Source organism: Branchiostoma lanceolatum, chromosome 4 (assembly GCF_035083965.1).
Source record: "Branchiostoma lanceolatum isolate klBraLanc5 chromosome 4, klBraLanc5.hap2, whole genome shotgun sequence".
NCBI classification, from domain to species: domain Eukaryota; kingdom Metazoa; phylum Chordata; class Leptocardii; order Amphioxiformes; family Branchiostomatidae; genus Branchiostoma; species Branchiostoma lanceolatum.
Genome location: NC_089725.1, coordinates 31,102,664 through 31,119,145, shown reverse-complemented (window position 1 = coordinate 31,119,145; position 16,482 = coordinate 31,102,664). Strand labels below are relative to the sequence as shown.

The 16,482-nt window shown below is 45.5% G+C and overlaps 1 pseudogene; it reads left to right on the top strand.

Moving 5' to 3' along the window:
* The first annotated feature begins 749 nt into the window (after positions 1-749).
* On the top strand, positions 750-8,699 carry LOC136434016 (selenoprotein N-like; annotated as a pseudogene).
* Positions 8,700-16,482: the final 7,783 nt, after the last annotated feature.

Here is a 16,482-nt window from a genome sequence, read left to right as displayed (position 1 = left end):
TAAACAATAAGAACGCAGGGTGTTGAAAGTGATACCGCCAAAATGAAATGAAATAGAACAAAAGCTATGGCTACAATTAATGGCCTTCGAATTGTTACATACTTTTGGTCGGTTTATTTGTGCCTGTCTTTTTTACAGTTCACCTAAGTCCAATTAGCGTGATAGTATATTTCTTCAACTTTAAATTGATACCACAGTCCCCTGGTTAATTTCACCAGAGACGATTTTGACCCGAAAAATATAACACCGATTCAAATTTCCAGGGCGTCTATTTCTGAAGGAGAAACCGTACACAATGACCTTACACTATGCTTTACAAAACTTAGACATATTTACTGACATGATAAGGAGAAACCGTACACAATGACCTTTCACTATGCTTTACAAAACTCAGACATATTTACTGACATGATATTAACTGGCACATGAACCTCACTTTTTTTGGCGTCCAGATACTAGGAAATGTATTTGGGGCGGCAAAACTTGAGCCGTTCAGTTTATGAACTTGTCAAAACACCGGCTGAAAGTTGCAACATTACGCCTCACCCCCCGCGGCGCGAAAAGAACATGGGTTCCATCTTTCGAATCAAGAATGTTAGAAAATAGAACGCGAACGTTCGAATAGGAACGACCGTTCAAACACGACCGACCGTTCGAACAGGACCGGCCGGGAGAACATCGAACGGCCGTTCCCGTTCTCCGGGTTCGAATAAATTCATTCGTATTTTTGCATCTCATCTTATGCCTTAGATGTGTTTTGATTACTTAGCTCCTTGCGTCTACTCTTACATCGACACTTAACAAGAGTAAGGAAGGGGTACAATGACATCGAAAGGGACTAGGAAGCGACCGGACAAGACAAACGGCGGTTCCGGGGACCGTACCAGCGGGAAAAAGAAGCGCTCCAAGCTGCGCTCGTGTTGTTTCTGGGTGTGCGCGCCTGCCGCGGTGCTGCTGGCCGCCCTAGGGGTGGGGATGTACCTGGACTACCGGCGGTGGGAGCGGAGGGAGGTGGGGATGATGTCCCTGAGTCCGGACACGGTACTCGCGAATGAGGTAGGCGGTATCATGATCATGCCACCCGACAGTTATCCTCCACCAGGCCCTCCTACGGTACGGCCGATCGATTCGTGAGTCAGTAGAGTCAGTCCACGGTGAAGATCTGCCTGCGCCTGCGAACGAATCCCTCCGATGGCCATACTCCCCTGAATATTCTCCCTAGTATAACTGGCGTGGTTAGTCTGGTTGAGACTACCACCGGGCAGGCCGCTGCAGGGAGTGTTTGTAGGTCTTTGGGGGAGTCAGACATCGGTCACTGTACTGGTAATGTGGCTGTTATGTCACCAAGAGTTTAGCCACCCTACTCATTTTGAGTGTGCTGGGTTCTTTAACGCTCAGGGGTTTGATGCATGAGGCTCCAGCATACATTGAACGGTGGCTTAACGTCCCTGCTAAAGAACACTGTGATGATTGAACTGCTGCCTGACCCATCCAGTAGACGACTGGTGGTTCAAACCTGTGATATCTGAGTTTCCACCCTTTTGTTCAAAAAGCGTATCGTGGCAAAACCACTGACCAAATGTGATGTAGGGACACTTGATATGTATGGAGTCATTCTGTGACAGACGTTCCCTGTCCGTGAGAGGTTATAAGTTATCCGGGGGATCAAGTATTGTGCTGTGGTGGTGATAGGCATGTAACAGTGACTATTAGCTTTGTAGACTATATTCGAAAGCTTTGAATAACCAACAAATTATAAAAGAAGTGGGTAAATTCGTCTTCCACTGCCTCAATAGAAGAAGTTAAACCCAACAAAAATATCATAGTGTACATTCTAGAATGTAGCATAACATTGTATGTAGCCCTTAATATCATTGCCGATTTTTCCTTATCATATGTGTTGTCTGTACTTGCAATTAGCCCTTGGGCATGCATTTGCAATAAACTTTGCTACCTAATCGCAGATTTTGATTCCCTCCCCAGACGAGTTACCCGGTAGATGAGGAAATAGACCCGGCGGGAGAGATGATCGTGCTGAAGACTCACTTCGAGCCGTTCGTGCTCGCCTCCATGTCTAAGCTCGTCCTTGACCCTGTCGGGGTACGTACTCTCCAACCTGCCCAAGAAGACCACTCAGGGTTCCTCTAAAATCTGGTCTTTGTGGACAGGTGGTCACGGTCGACAGGATTCTTAATGCTTGGGTCAAAGGGAAAATTATCGAAGGGACCACAAAAAATCATTCAGATTCAGCGTAAAGCATTGTCTTGACACCCCCCCCCCATGCAGGCCCCCGTATATTGATTTAGTCACATATTAATTTTCTATACCACTGTTTTGTATAATGTTTAATAGTTGTTCTGTTCTGTTATATCTGTCTATGGGCAGACCTCGCTTCTGCTCTATTCCTGTCAGAGAACACCCATGATTTTGTGTTGATTGTGAGGCCGCCGTACCTTTGCACGAATTGCTGAGATTATACCCGAGGTCCCCATTTAGGGATGCGTTTGCTTTGATTTTTATTCTTCACATTGTGCAAAGTTGTGTGGCCCAAGGGCTACAGAAACGGATATGAGTGCCGCCCTGTGCACCATCTGGTGCGGGAGGGACTTTATAACGAAACATTTCTCTCCATTCCGCCAGTTTTTCACCACCAGGGACTTGGATAGCCTGAGGTCCTGGACGGAGCCGGTGCGAGAGTTGTCGTCCTTCGGCGCGAGCCACTTCGCCCCCTTCCTTCCCCCTCCCGCCGGCTACTCCGTTCTGGGGGCCGCTTACGAGATCATCCCCGTAAATCTCAAATTGGCCACGGGTAGGTTTGTTATCTTCGCCGAGAAGGTTACGTTTTGGTTAGTATTGGTCCTCCCTCCCTCCCTCCCTCCCTCCCTCCCTCCCTCCCTCCCTCCCTCCCTCCCTCCCTCCCTCCCTCCCTCCCTCCCTCCCTCCCTCCCTCCCTCCCTCCCTCCCTCCCTCCCTCCCTCCCTCCCTCCCTCCCTCCCTCCCTCCCTCCCTCCCTCCCTCCCTCCCTCCCTCCCTCCCTCCCTCCCTCCCTCCCTCCCTCCCTCCCTCCCTCCCTCCCTCCTTCCTTTTGTAGAGTAAGTACAAGCTTAAGACCGTACTGTGAGCAGTGAGAAAATAGTTACAAAGTGCTTTTCCCAAGGGCATAACACTGTGGCCTGCTGGCGATTCAAACCGTCAAGATTCTAAGTCAACAAGATCGGTGGTTAAGAAAGTTCGTTGTACACAACCACTGTTTCGGTAGGTGAATAACACTGCTTTTGTTGCTTACCTTCGCAGGACTGCTGTCGAGTGACCGGTACTTCCCCCCGAAGGTGTCCAACAAGGAGGTGATCCTCCACCGCCTGCTGGGCCTGTTCCACCCGCGACCGTTTGTCCGCATCCGCTTCACCCCGCAGGGCGCCGTGGCAACCGTGCGGGCAGAGAACGAGCGCTGGGTGGACGTGGTGTTCAGGTACCTCAACGGTTCTTACTTCTGTGGCAGGCTATTAGCTAGCTGGGCGTCAGGGCGTCTTATGGATGCCCTGCACTTTATGGAAACAAAGAAATTAGACGCCCTTCCTTTGCAGAGGACACCCTGTTTCGCCGGTAATTACAATACACTTGTACATGTCTACCAGTATCCAAAAGGACACCGAGTGTTTAAATACTGGTTGGTCATTTCGTCACCGATAGATCTGCTTGTAAATTAACGCAGACCCCCCTTTAGTGGTTATGTCTGTTCGTCAGGATCCATGCGGAGTTTCAGCTGAACGAGTCGCCGCAGTACCCCTTCTGGTTCATGCCGGCCCAGTTCACCGGGAACATCGTCCTCACCAGGGACGCCTCGCGCGTCAGGCACTTCCATCTGTACGTGCCTACCAACCGGCCAGTAAACGTGGGTAAGTCACGTGGTGTTGTGGATTCACTTTCCCACCGCAGCAATATGTGAAAAACACAGTAGCACACATCTCCAGTCTCTCAATGTGGTGTTGTGGCCTCAGTCACAAGAAATTTCTGCATTTCTAATTTTGGGGGGGCAACTGGTAAATGTGAACATTTGTCTTTCATGATGATATTACACATGTATCGCGGGCAAATGGGTGACGGTGTCCTCTTTTTATCCTCTGCTTCAACTCACTGTACATGTCGAAGACTTGCGGTAATGACAGCTTTTTCTCATCAAAACAAAATGTTTGATGACTTGCAGTCCTGGAGTGGCTGGACGCTCCCGGGAACGAGAGCCACGAGGTGGACGCCGGGTACATCCCTCGGATGGAGCTGACCTCTGTCGCCCCGTCCTCGCCCGTTCTCATCCACCAGGAGGACGGCTCCTACATGGACCAGCGCCAGGCTCAGCTCACCGAGGAATGTTCCGTTTTTGTTCATTGTTGATTTGCGTTTAACAAAACGTGGCAAGCCATTGTGGTGCGGGATGTTGACTTAGAGTCTGAGGAATCTGGGTTCGAATCACTAGCAGGCCCCAATGTTTTGCCCTTGCTTTGGAAAGGCTATTTTCTCAGTTGGAAATGGGTGCCTGCGTGTGTAGCTCTAGTTATTCAGCCTAGAATCTAAACCTTTTCTAGTTCCCGAGTCTATAATAGGTTTGGATTCCAGGCTAGCTGTTATTGACCATCTCTTGGATGGGATGCAAAGCTGAAGGTTCTATGTTTGAGGAGAGCCACACCTCGAGTACGGTAAAGATACCACGATGATCGCACCTATCGATAAGAGTAGGGGTCCGTCCTGGTGTTAGTGATTTCAAAATAGCTACTCAATCAAACATTATTAGAACACTAACAGAATCAGTCCTTCACCCAGTATGTCAAGCTCACTCAAAACCACTGTATGACTAGTACTTTGCTTCTCTATATATTACTTTCATTGCATGCAGCAACTTTACTCTCCAAGCAGATGTTGGGGGGGGGGGGGGGGAGTTATAATATTGTCTGACTACCAGGATTCTGTAACAACTTAAAACCTATCAATTTTTCACCCCAACATCTGCTTGGCTCAAGTTGAAGATTAGCAACCCGGGCATCTCAATCCAGGTTTGTGTCTTCTATATGTTGCGTTGATGAAGGTTAGACATCCAGATAATAAGATACACCAAAAATAATTACTCAACCAACTGGATAAAATTTGAATCAGTCAGTCACTGACGAAAGATAGCGGAGGCTGTCTGAAAGGTCTGTTTCAAAATTTTAGTCATTTGCTTGAGTAACTATTGTTGGCCCTTCTATATGTTGGTTGTCTCTGTTTTCTCTCGGCCTAGTGTAGCGTGCGTAGTCCAGTGGTTAGCGATCTTGCCTCTGGAACTAGAAGCCCGGCTGTGTCGCTCACCCGACATGCACGCTACCGGAAAAGATCGCAGTCCTTAGGACGGGACGTTAAGCCGTGGTCCACTGTTCATTGTGCTATTCGAAATAAACCCTACCCATCCACTAAATATCATACGGATCCATCAACAGCTTCTTGAGTTATGCTGGCGACATACAAATACACATCCACACAAAGCCCGCTGTAGTACCGACGGAAAATACCAGGGGAACCATTTTTGAACTTGACCCCCGTTTCCACAACATCTACACACCTGCAAAAAATCATGAAGATCCATCAACGTTTCCGTCACTTTTTTGGCCTACATACTAACACAAAAAAATGCAAAGTCCGCTGCAGTACTGTTGCAAAACGCAAGGTAAACCATTTTCGAACTTGACCTTTCTTTGCACAACCACTACAAACCTACCAAAAATCATAAAGATTCATTGAAGCTTTCTTGAGTTGTGCTCCTGACATACATTCAGACCCACCCAACAGATTTTTCAACCGAAAACATAATCTTCTCCGAATACAAGTACTCGGCGAAGATAACTAGGGGAATTTCCCGGTACAATGAACCTGTAAATACTGTACATAGCGTCAGTCTTCTTCTCTGTCACGACCAGTGGAAGATTAGCTCTTCAGTGAGCTAAAACTGGATCGAGATTACTTTCCTTTTCTCTCTCAAGTATTAAACTGTGTATCTCGATTACGAAGCAGGAGCCGAAAATGTTCCTAGAGGAGGACTACGCAGACATCCAGTGGAACTCCGAGATCAGCATGGAGGAAGCTATGAGGAGCCTGGAGCTCAAGATGTACCCATTTAAGAAGGTAAAGAAATACTGTAAATTACTGGGTAACAAAGTTCTTATGACACAGCCTAAATCCCGGATATATGTTACCCTGTGGATTTAGGTGGAGTAGCGTTGATGTTCCTGTGTGTCTTTCCAGGTGCCATATTACAACTTCACCGAAGCCTTCAGCCGAGCTGAGTCGGAGAACAAACTGGTCCATTCCATTCTGCTGTGGGGGGCGCTGGACGACCAGTCCTGCTGAGGTAGCGTACTGTAGAAACTTGCCATCTTCTTGACTTTGGTTATTCTTTTTACAAATACAGTTTACAAGTAACCAGCTGTACATAAGGACCACCTGGCCAATGTGGCCACTTTTTTGAAGCCCCTTAGATATTTTCTCCATTTAGACAAGCATAAAAATCCTGACAATTGTGACCACCTGTCCACATAGACCAGATTTTTTTGGTTCCCTAAATGGTCTTCTTCGGCGGGTTTGACGAGATTGTCAATCTGGGCTCAGCAACCACTCAAGGGCCTGAGGATGAATGGCTGCGGAGGACAGGTGGTCGCAGAGCACAGGGTGGGGTAACTATGTAGAAATGTACGAGACCGTTTTAATGTTGCTTGTGACTGGAGGTGGTTGCCTGCGCCAGGTGGTTGCCTGACCGTCTTTGACTGTAGGACTAAACCTAACCTGTTGCTGTCTCGCCAGGTTCGGGGCGAACACTCCGGGAGGGCGCCCTGGAGAGTTCGCCCATCCTGAAGATGCTGGCGGATCACTTCGTCAGCACCTGGACGATGGCCGCCGAGGTCAAGATCATCAAGAGCAACTCGCCCGTACCTGAACACAAGAAGCTGGCAAAGATGGCCCTGGATGCCTATATGTAAGTTACAGTTGCTGGATGCTCTTGTGTAATTTTGTGAAAGGCCACACCAATCTATTTGTTCTGACTGTTCCACAATTCTCTAATTCCAAGTTGAAGATTTTTGTGCGTTGTTGTGGGTTCTACGGTTCTGCCGTCCCTAAGTTTTTACCTCACTTAAGTCATACTTTGTTTGCCAGTCTTATGAGTGCCAAATAATCTCACAGCTACATGTATTTTAGTGTTATACGTCATGTTTTTGAGACAGTTCTGCGTGTGATTCTCAGAGTTCGCAGCAGAACTTAACCATTCCCTGGTTCCTGGCAGAAATGGTGTTGCTAGCCTGCCAGACGATCTTATAGCTACATGTATTATAAATACAATATTACCGTGGCCGACAGGTACAAAGCGCGGCACACCGATATTTCAAGTCCGCCACAAATGTCGGTATGTCGCACCGCCAAACTCGATGTTGCGCCGCAAAAGTCGGTGTGTCGCGCTTTGTACCTTTCGGCCACGGTACATCATGTTTTCCTGACAGTTCTGTGGCGTCGTCAGTAAGAGGTCCTGACAACTTTACGTGTTCTCCCCCAACCTTCCCAGGCCCCCGGTACAAATGATGGTGTCGCTGCCAAACGGTACCGTCGTTCATAGCCTCAACTCCAACGACGACCAACTGCTCAGCTGTCAGCAGTGAGTATGGACTATGGGCATAGAGGATCGACGATGTTACGGGGAATTACTGACACTGGACGCCTGTATGTAGAATACGCCTCACAAACGGATGTCAGAATTGATGTTCCCATAATTTTTGGCCGGTCGGACACTTCTCTAATTCTGTCAAAGCCACACTGAAAATCGTACCACGAAGGAAATTGTGCAACAAGCATGATAACACCGAGAGGTCCATGGCAAGTTGTTAAATTGTCCTGAGGACGAGCTGAGATCCAGTTGGAAATCTAGTGAACCCAGGCTCTTTTGTTGAAAGTGAGTTAATCTATTCAAGTCTTCAGTAGTCTTGTACTTCCTTTCTGTCTGAACCTCCCTTCTTTTCCGCAGAATTGAGGCCGCCTGTTTGTCAGACGTTTACAGCAAGTTCTTGAAGGAGGGGATGAGGAAGGCCGGAGTGGAGGAGTAGTAACCACCCGGCACGCCTGAAGGAGGGGATGAGGAAGGCCGGAGTGGAGGAGTAATAACAACCCGGCACGCCACTGCAGACAGACGCCGGGCAACAACTCAAACCCGCCGGCTCTCGTGTCAAGACTGAATATCCTCACCAGGCCACACCAATTCATTTCTTTGGTTCTGGGACATTTTAAACAAAATGTGAGGAAAAAATGCAAACAAAGCTGAGAGGAGAACTTTTATGTATGCTCACTCCCATATTGTTGATCTAAAGAAAGTCAACGTCTCTAAAACATGTTCCGAGTTGCATGAGCCTTGCAGTACCAGGTACATTCACTAGAGGGCCCTGTTGACGTGTGCCTGGCGTGTTTAGGCCTGTGCAGTACATTGTGCATGTAGGCATGTGAACTATGACCCTGTACATTGTTGACCACCAGTTACGTCTCAGATGATGGCGCCGCCGTAAAGTGTTGCCAGCACTGGGCAGAGTCGGATGGATGGAGATGGACTGGTGTCTATTGCACGGGTCTCTCTTTGTTTTTAACATGCAGTATTGTAATAATGCTACATAGTCAGCAATCATCTCTACTTCAGTAATGTCTCTAAGGCCCAATTTACACTTGTTCAATAAAACTGTAGTACTACACATGGTAGTCTACTACTGTAGAAGACTTCAGATTCATGTCCACTTTACACTCAACACAGGAAGCCTAGCAGGACACCCCACTGTTCCTGATTGTCACGAAACTGTAGTGACCTATTGTGACCTTTGAAAAATCGCGGGAGGGAATTTCAGCATGTTTCTTATTTGTGAAAAGGTAGGGGTTTTATCTGATGCAAAATACTAAGGAAAAGGGCCTGACAGCTCGGTTTTACTGAGAAAACTAGAGAATGACCGCAGATGACCCGAAATGGAACACGCGATCAGTTCGAATCACGTCAGATCGAACATGGTTGTTGGCTTCGAAGTGAAGTCTACTACCACTGTACTACAGTTTCACTTTACACCCAGTTCGAAGTCTCGCAGAACCTACGCCGAAGTGTAGTACTACTACCCCCGAGGTTGTAGTAGACTTCTGCAGTAGTTTTCTTTTTACACACAGAAAAAAGCTGTAGTCTACTACAGTAGTAGACTACCATGTGTAGTACTACAGTTAAAAGGACAAGTGTAAATTGGGCCTAAGTCAATGTTTCTATGTCTCTAAGTCAATGCTAACTTGAGCATGTTACTTCGTTCATAGCAATGCATTTTTTTAATGCTTTTTCGTCAGTTACAAGATGCCACTGAAGAAGGTTGGTGCCAATCCTAGAAACAGAACTTAAGGGAAGAGACAAACAAGTCTTGAAAACTTCTGATACCGGAAGTTACAAGAATCAGAAGTGAGCTGCATTAGATAATCAGGATGTATATATAGGAAATGTTGAGCAATGATGGATTTTTTAAATGCTTCTAGTTAGAATACTTAAATAAAAAGTATTAGATAGCTTATAGATGATGCAATAGTTGATTGACATTGTCTTTGACTCTGACTGGGACATTTAGTAATTTCTTGATAAGATACTGGTAGATAAAATTAGGCAAATTTATACATACTGTAAATGCAGAAATGTTCGCGCGGATTTAATTTCGCGGTAGGGAGAAAATGGATTGTTCGCGGTGGTTTTGAGTTCGTGTTTGAAACAATAGTAGCGCTACAGTCGCTCAGCTCTGTGTAGCTAAGAATTCAGTACTGGAATCTACTGTATATCATGGGATTTGAATGGTTTAATTTCTAACAAAAGCTCGTATCTACGCGAGGAGACGAGTAGGAAACGGCTAGCTCTGACCGTGGTGCTGATCTCGCTGTCCATGGCTGATGTGTCATGTCATTCTACAACAGTCCGCGAGGTGGCGTGTCACCATAGGCTGAATTCCAACAGGCTTTTTGTTGTAACGCCCTGTCATGTTGTAACGCCCTGTCATCGCGGGTTTGCTTCTGCGTATTATGTTATTATCTTCGCCTAGATGGTTATGTTTTCTTCAGCGTTGGAGTGTGTGTTGTCCGACTACGGGGACAGGTTTACTACTACGGAAACCAATGATATAGGCCTCGAAAACCTATTTTCCTGATAAATTTCTAAGTATCAAATGAGAACAGCAGAATTAATGTAACCAGGGGAAGGCGGCTTTATCAACGTTTAGTACGAATAAAGCGATAACAGCAACAAGGTCCTTAACACATACCGTATCCGGTTGATACAGACGACAACACTGTTGAAGTTGGCCGAATATTATGTTTTTATTCACACAAAAGTGTCCCCTTGTGAGTAACTTAAAAAGTACAGCTACTCGTGACAACACGTCCTGTTCTTGTACAAATCTAGAGTTACCAAATTATGCAGATAGTTACAGTCAAAGGTAGATGGATACATACAACACATTGTATCATCTATTGTGCGTCGTTTGAGGAAATATACATTGTATAGTTTCTTTAACTGCAATGTAATGTAAGAAGAAAAGTGATGTATTCTCTAAATGGATGGATTTTGATGAAATAAACCCTGGCGACTATATATAAAGGTACATCTTTATCAGAAATAAAATAATAAGGTACCATCTCAGGACTGGTGAGAAAACCAGCATTTACTTATAATTACTCTCGTACAAGATTAGATGTTTATGAATAATGCATTGTATAATTTCTTTAACTGCAAGGTAATGTAAGAAGAAAAGGGATGTATTCACTAAATGGATAAATTTTGATAGAATAACATCAGGTGACTATACATAAAGTTACTTCTTCATTAGAAACGATGTAATAAGGTAAAATTACAGGACTGGAGAGAAAACCAGCATTTACTTACTCTCGTACAACATGTGACGTTTGAGAATAATGTAGACACGGATGAACCGAACCCAGTGGAGACCGAGCCCCTCCTCAGTCTCTCGTCTCCCCAGTCAGGATGAATGGCAGATCAACAACGGTACAACGGAGAAACATTCTGCCTGCTGTGTCTATGGCTATTTCTGTTTTTGTTTTTGTTTTTCTTTCTTTTTTTAGATTTGAATAACTTTAACCACCTAAAAGTGTCATTCTTAAAATGGGAGACAATACTGTCATGCCGGTCGGGAAAACACAGCAACAAGTGAAAATATGTACAAGTTGATAAGTCGCAATGTTCAGTAGTCATCATTACATCAGGTTGCTTTAAGTAACAGCTAGATGGGATTGATGTAACCGCACAAAGGTCACCACAACCCCGGTGCGTCACTAGTCCTCCCGAAGGGCTCGCCCGGCCGCAGGTCTGTCAGCTGTGAAGTTGGTTGTCGTTGTCCTCCCCTGAGTTGCCTCAAGGCATCGACAACAAACAAACATAAAAGACAAAGAAACAAAAAAAAAAGAAACAGTGATGTGTGCCCTGTGTGTGCGTGTATGTGTGTGTGTGTGTGTGTGTGTGTGTGTATGTGTGTGCGCTGTGTAGTGTGTACTGTCTTGTGTATGTGTGTGTGTTAGCTGTGTGTATGTGTTAGCTGTGTGTGTGTGTGTGTGTGTGCGTGTGTGTTCGTGTGCGAGTGCGTGTGTGTGTTTGTGTGTGTGTATGTGTGTGTGTGCTGTGTAGTGTGTACTGTCTTGTGTGTTAGCTTTGTATGTATGTATCACTATGTGTGTGTGTATGCGTGTGCGAGTTTGTGTATCTGTGTGTGTCGTGCTGTGAAGGGTAGAAGAGACAAACAACAGACTGGGAAGAATAGAATATAGAAAACACACTCAAACAGCAGACAAAGGATGATAAAAGATAAAAGGGGCAAAATAAAGAGAAAACTTTATATGATAAAAGACACACGACAAAAGCAGACATTGGAAGATAACGGTAAAAGACGCATATCAACAGCAGAAAGGGGAGGAAAGGGGCTAGAATGGCCCGGAAACAGACTTAAAAAAAAGGTAGGACTTATTGAAGATACGTATACAGCCCGAGGAGGGTAGGGGATAGAAGATACACAAACATCAGCTAGAGGGGCTTACAGAATAGAAGATAGAGAGTAGAAGAGACAGGATAATCAGACTGAGGAGGGTACGAGATAGAAGAGGGGATAGAAGAGGGGATAGAAGAGACACAGCAGACAACAGACCGACTTTGGAGCCCAATGTCTGACTGTTGTCCGCAGCTCGGAGCCTCGAACCAACCTGGAGGAGGGCCTAATTTGGAACAGCCGACTGACATCTTGAGACCCCCCCCCCCCCTTTCTTCAGCGGGCCCGTTTGGGAAGACGAGTGGCACACGAGGGTTTGCTAAGTAACAGGGCTGTGTACCTGTAGCTGCACGTGTACTTGGAGAATTGTTTGGGTACACCACAGGTCCGGACCTGAACGAACTAAAGCACGAGTGGATACCAGTTTTAAATCAAACGACGGCAAATACCATCTCAAAGTATACATTTGACCAAATTAGCCAATGAAAATCAAAAAATATTGTTTTGCAATGAAAATATCTATATTCTACTACCGAGAGGACAATTTAGAAAAGGCATCAATTTAGAAGTACAAAAGTACTTTTACTTTTACAGAAAAAGGGCTATATGAGTAGCTCAAAGATGATTGCCCAAACATGTTTAGGTCCAGGTCCGGACCTGAACATTTTTAGGTACACAGCCCGACTGTACACAATTGGATCACACAAAAATCATGTAAATTTAACATTTCCGTCGTGTTTCACTCATCAAAATGGAATTGCTTATTTAAGTAAACTGTAGAATATTACATCCTAAAACATACAGTCATTTTACAGAAAATATTGTAAAACATATTCTTAAAAAGTTGATCCACTTTAAAGTATGAGGATTAACGGTAAAGATAGCCACCGCCACATCAGGCGGAGTGTCCGTCCGTTGTACTGTTGTTGGTCCGTCATTATTCCTGACTGGGGAGACAAACGGCTGAAGACGAGTTCGGTTTCCGCCGGGTTTGGTCCACCCTCAGTCAACGCTCTTCTCAATATCGACAAATCATGCATGAATAATAAACAAACTGCTAAGTTTTCACCCGTCCTGCAAAATACTGTGATATTCGGTCAACCAACTGTAAATTCGGTTTTAAAAAGGCTATTATATATAGATCTATACAGAATGAACTAATTTCTAGTGTTACACTGTCGCACACATGAGATATATAGCATCTTTATGCTACCATTACAGTAAAGTAGAGACTATGTTCATCCTCTACTAGAAATGCAAAGGCGAATCCCACCTTTTGATTTGAAAATTTGTGATGAGACCCTTGCGCTTGGTTGTCATAAGATTGTGTCCGATAACGACACAATTTCATTGCTTTTATCATTATAGTTATCATTGTTATATGTGTTGTTTATACTTTCAATCAGTCCTTGCAATAAACCTTTAACTGATAACTATAGAATCTATAGAGGATAGTGACCAAAGCTGCAGTAGTTGGGACACAAGCCCTCTGAAAAAGATATCGTTGCTAAATATAGTACAATCTAAAAGGGCCCAAAGACCCACATATGTTCATACATATATACAAAGACAGCTACAACATGTAAAGACAGCTAAGACATGATAAAGTTCCCCTCCTCCCTACTGAGTGCTGTTGTTAAGCCTAGTTCCTGTCGACCAGCTTGCCGTTTCGGAAGGTCCAGACGCTGGCGGGGAGACCGTACTGCCGGGAGACCTGGATCTGGGGAGGGGGGAACAGGTGTGATGACTGGGCTGGGGAGACAAGGAGTTTGAAAAAAAGGAGGAAGGAAAGACCGAATGAACAAAGCCATGGAGAAAAGATAGAAATAAGAGAGAGAGAGAAGAGGAGTGGAGAGGAGAGAGAGAGAGGGGGGAGGGGGAGAGAGAGTGAGAGTGAGTGAGAGTGAGAGACAGAAAGAACAACAAAAGAGAACAACAAATGCATGAATGAGGCAGAGAAACAGAGAAAGAGTGGACGAAAATAAGAATATAGAAACAAATGTCTTTAAAGCTGATAAGATTTTTCTGCTGATAAGAGTCTTCCAAACTCCCATGGTTATCTTAACCCGCCCCCACACAGGCACACGCCTGACCTTGAGGCGCAGGTTGTCGGCCAAGGGGTCCGGGGCGGCAAACGCCTCTGCAGCCTCCAACAGCCGCAGTGCTGAGTCGGACGGTTGGTGTAGGTTCAACAACTCAGAGCCCTCCATGGCGGCCTGTAAGGACACGGAAACGGCTCTTGTAAACCTGGCGAATGTGCACTATCAACGACTTGGACTCTCATCTTTTGTTTGTATAGCACCTGTCCGGTTTCCGCTCGCTTTAAGCGTCTTTAGGTGCTTCTTTCACCTTTTTAGGACTAGTGGATCGCATTTTGAAAGAGTAGTAAAGAAAAACGCAGCTCACTAGAAAGACGATCATAGCGCCTAAAAAGACTTGCAACCAAGTCGGGGCCAAACATCTGCTTGGGGACTCCACTTGATAAGAGGCCATCATTCTTGTCGACACGTCGCCAATTAGCAGAGCAGTTTTCACGGGATAGCAGCTCGTCAACGTTCTGCCGTGGGTACGAACGTTTGGGTATTTTCTAGGGGAAGCGTTTCGCATTGACATCTCCACGCAAATCTAACGGTTGCGAAGACCGTATCCAACTGGTAAAAGGAGTTTCTGCTTGGAGATTACATTGCGAAACTACTCGTGTTCTAGAACAATGCATGGTCGTTCGAATGTGATGACATCCTAGCAGGCCGGGTTTCACGGTTCAATCATTCCGCTTTCACTTTCCCCCAGTGATTTTGCTTCTTACAGATACGAAAGTATCTCCTGTTTCACAGTCTCAACGTAATGGACCATTTTGTCAGCTAGCGGCTGGTCATGTCACATAGAATAACTTCACCTCAGCATATCTGACTCCTGCTCAAAGCTAGCTAACGTTAGTAAAGATGTCCCTACCTTGCCTGGCGAGTTTCACTCTACAGATGTATATAGAGAAAAAGATCGAGTCTGAAAACTCAGAAATCGTAGTCGCATGACGTATACCATCGGTCCCATGTTGTGAAAAAGCCACAACTTCAGAAGTTTAAGAAGCCATCAAACTTCTCAGACCTAAGATCAGTGGTAGGCCCCGGTGTGAGCGGATCAAAACTATTTGCCATGTTTAATATCTTGTACTGTACTTTCCAATGGGCAGAACCGGTGTGTTGTGCCTTGATGCGGTTTCCCAGTCGTGCTTTGGAAAGAAAATACAGAAACACAAGAAGAAACAAACACTTGCACACAGGTAAGGTGTATTTATGGCAGCCAGACTTACCTGCAGAATCAGGCTGTTGACCGAGACTCCTGCGCCGGTGGTGCGGGCGGGGCTCGGGGGGTCCTCGGCTGGCAGCTGGCGGGCCAACTTACCCAGGCCCTTCAGGGAGAAAAGGGATGCCGATAAATATCAACATCGTTTGGAAGAACAACAGAAGGGCAGTTCCACAATGAGACATAGAGTAGATAAGGACACAGGGTTGGCGTTGTTTCTGTAGACACAGAATGTGCGTACCGACACTTCATAAGCGTACCTGGTCAGATCACAAGTAGGTTAGATTTGAGAGTTAAGTATCTACTATAGACTAGATGGATTACAGATAGTAAAAACACGAGAAGTACAAAACAAGAAAGCGAAAAACACGGCACAGGCAACCGAACTTTCTAAAGGCAAGGCAAGAATGAAGTAACAATTGGTACTGGTACAATATTGTTGCTAGAGTTTGAGATCAAACGCTAATCAAAGGCAAGCACTGAACAAAACTTTCAACAAAACCAGAAAAGTTTTACCCCGACCAACTTTGAGCAGGGTGGCAGACAACATATATTAATGGCCAATAAACAGCATCCAATGTGTGAAAGTCAATGTTAGAACGCAAGATAACGGTGCTGTAGTAAAACTTTGAAACTGTCACCACAACAAAAGTTTACCACAGGAAAAAGTGAATGAAAAGCGGAAAGAAGATTTACCGTTATGACGTCCCAGCCGGGCCCGGCCGCCATGTGCAGGCGGCGGGTAGTCGGCAGCACCTGTGATGACAGCGCAAGGCAGCGGCTGAATAGCTTGCCGAAGGATGCCATTTTTTCGGAGACGAATTACAGTCCGTCCGACTTTGCTGGCATCTGTAGCGTTCTGTTGATTGTTCCGCCGCGTCTCTATGGAACGTCTCCCTGCGGCGTCATTGTTCCATAACCCGCGTCATAGTTAATAAAGATAGAGGGACGGCGGGCAAAACAAAATTGAACATTTTGTTCTGATACGCATAACATATAAAAAGCTTGAGAAAAGAAGAAATATTTTGAGATTTTGGAAGCGCGATCATGTATTCATAACAGATTTTATGTGATCCCCTCACACCGGGAAGGGACCCTCTTTTCTATAATTGTGGTCGATTCTTTT